A 2,741-nucleotide genomic window follows, 5' to 3' on the forward strand; every position below is an offset into this window, starting at 1 on the left:
ACCTCCACTCCTAGACTGCAAAGTCAATCACTCCCCTCCTATTGCTATAAAATGTCTACCTTTACATTTCCAACCCTCACAATCAGTCCTGATAGGAATTATTCACTATTGTATCACATGAGTGCTATCCCCATCTCCTTTCATCAGTCCTGTCCAGATTGGATACTACTCAGTGGAGATTGTACCTTCCTCCGTGCCCTCTGGATCTAGGCTCCCTCTTGAAAGCTTGTAAGCCAGCCACTTCTTGCCTTTATAGCCCTCCCATTTTGGGTAGCCAATGTCCAAGTTGTCCATCCCTGTCTACTTTGTGTATCGAGGGGGTGGGAATGATCCCTGCTATGGAGACACATTCCCTTTCGGATGGTCTTTTGAGCTACTGCATCCATAGGTGTAGGTCAAGTTCATCAAATTGTATCAGATTACTCTTTTTTTCCCCCTCTTCTTTCTTCTAGTTGAGCAGCTCTGATCATCTAGTCATTGAAGCCAGGTCAAGTGGGTGTTATCTGCAAGTGGGGGTGTTCTTGTGCATATGACCTCTCTTCTTATCAGCTGGACACTTCACTCTCCACTCTAGTCCTCTGTGACTCTTGCCTTCCTTGCCTCCAAGGAGCCTTTTTATGATTCTTATGAATGCAAACTGTCAGATACCAAAATGGTGGATGCATGAGGATTGGATGTATTCTAGATAGTTCATGCGAGTGGGATTGTACAGTATGTGCCCTTTTGTGTCTGGATTGTTTCACTCAGCATACTGCACTCAAAGTTGATTCGTGTTCTAGCATGTATCAAGACTCCATTCCTCTGAATGACTGAGTCACGTGCCACTAGGATCCATGGGTGGCACAAATGATTAAGTGCCTGTAAGATTGGTGCTTCAAAGTCACTCAGAAGTGGATTGGAACACAGGCCTGGGGATCCACTTCCAAAAGGTAACAGCCTTGACAACGCTGTGAAGCATTTCTCTGCACACGTGATCTTCATGAGTAGGAATCCACTCAATGGTAACCAACAAGAGTAGTCTTTGCATTGATACGCCAAATTTTGTTTATCCATTCAGTTGTTAATGGATATCCCTGGATTCACCTTTGAACTCCACCTAGCACCTCACATCCAATCTATTAGCCAGTGTGCAGGATCTTTAAAACGTGTCCCAAAGCAGATCACTTCTCGCTGCCTCCACTGCTCCATTCTGGTGGGGGTGCCCAACTTCTCTTGCCTGGTCTCCCCATTGCCATCCTGGATCTGAAATTTCAGTCTCATTACAGTCAAAGGGGGTCCTTTCAACAAACATGTCAACTGATCCTTGCCCAGAACCTTCCTAAGATGCCAATCTCAGTTAAAGGAAAGCCCAAATCCTTTCAAAGCTCTCTCCAGCTATAGTTCTCCCTCTTCCCAGCCCCAGCCACACATACTCCTGATACTCCTTGTACCTCAGGGCCTTTGCACATGCTGCTTTTACTGCCTGGAAAGATTCCCCCCTCACCCTTCAAGTTACTATCCAAATGTCTCTTTCTGATGGAGCTAAAGGTGGAACAGAACTTCAAATTCTTACACAATTCAAACATAGTGGACCCATGGATCCTGGAAGAATCTTGAGACTATTTTCCTAAGATATCCTTTAAACCTTGAGGCAAAACTTTCCCATGATGTCACTTATAAACTAAATAACAGTTTCGCTCAAAAAGTAAATATGCTTACTTTAATGGTTAGGGTTCTGTGTCAGCCGGACTAGACCAGAATTTCCAGAGGTTTAGCAGTTGAGATGTGCTTATTCCCATGGTGATGAAACCTAATACAGACATAGTTAACTCTGTGGCTATCTATGAGCAGCCAATCAATTAAAGGGATGCTTCCTTGGGGGTGTGGCCACTCCCAATATAATAAAGCATGGGAGGGACTCTCTCTCTCACTTGCTTCTCATGGGAACCTGGGACTCTGCAATTTGTAAGCCATTTCCATGATAATAAACTTCTCTTTATACATATATAGGTTTCACTGTTTTGTTTCTCTAGAAAACTTGACCTAAGGCAGTGATCATTGAGTATTACATTCTTTTAAAAATGATCCATCTGAGACCAAATGAGCAACAGTTCCTACAACACCTAGCTGGGAAGTTTGGGGGGCTGTTAGTCTAAGTTAGTGGATCTGGAACAGCCAGAACACAAATACAGGTAGACCTCATTTTGTTGCACTTCACAGATAGTTGTGCTTTCTATAAATTAAAGGTTTGTGGCAAACTTGCGTCCAACAGCTCTGTCGCCAACATCTTCCCAACAGCGTGCTCTCGTTTCACATCTCTGCGTCACACTTGGTTCATTCTCCCAATATATCCTACTTTTTCATCATTCTATTGCACATTTCACAGACGACTGTCTAACGTACCTTTCATAGGCATCATGGAATCAAAACATTCACGTGACTTGATGTAGAGTGGTATTTGCTTTATTGACTTATACTGACACTTATCTGAGGTCTGCTTAGATGTATGTAATGACGATGCTGACTCAAACTGAGGACTACAGTGTTGCTGTTATGTGTGGTGGTTGTGAGCGTTCAAGTCAGCTCCAACTCCTAGCGACCTGTATGGGGTTTCTAAGGCTATAGATCTTTATGGGAACAGAAAGCCTCATCTTTATCCTGTGGAGCTGCTGGTAGATTTGAACTGCTGATCTTGTGGTTAACAGCCCAACTTGTAACCTACCACACTACCAGAGCTCCTTGAATATTATATGTTGAAGTTA

The sequence above is a fragment of the Chrysochloris asiatica genome, unplaced genomic scaffold (genome assembly GCF_000296735.1).
Source record: "Chrysochloris asiatica unplaced genomic scaffold, ChrAsi1.0 scaffold00097, whole genome shotgun sequence".
In the NCBI taxonomy this organism is placed as follows: Eukaryota; Metazoa; Chordata; class Mammalia; order Afrosoricida; family Chrysochloridae; genus Chrysochloris; species Chrysochloris asiatica.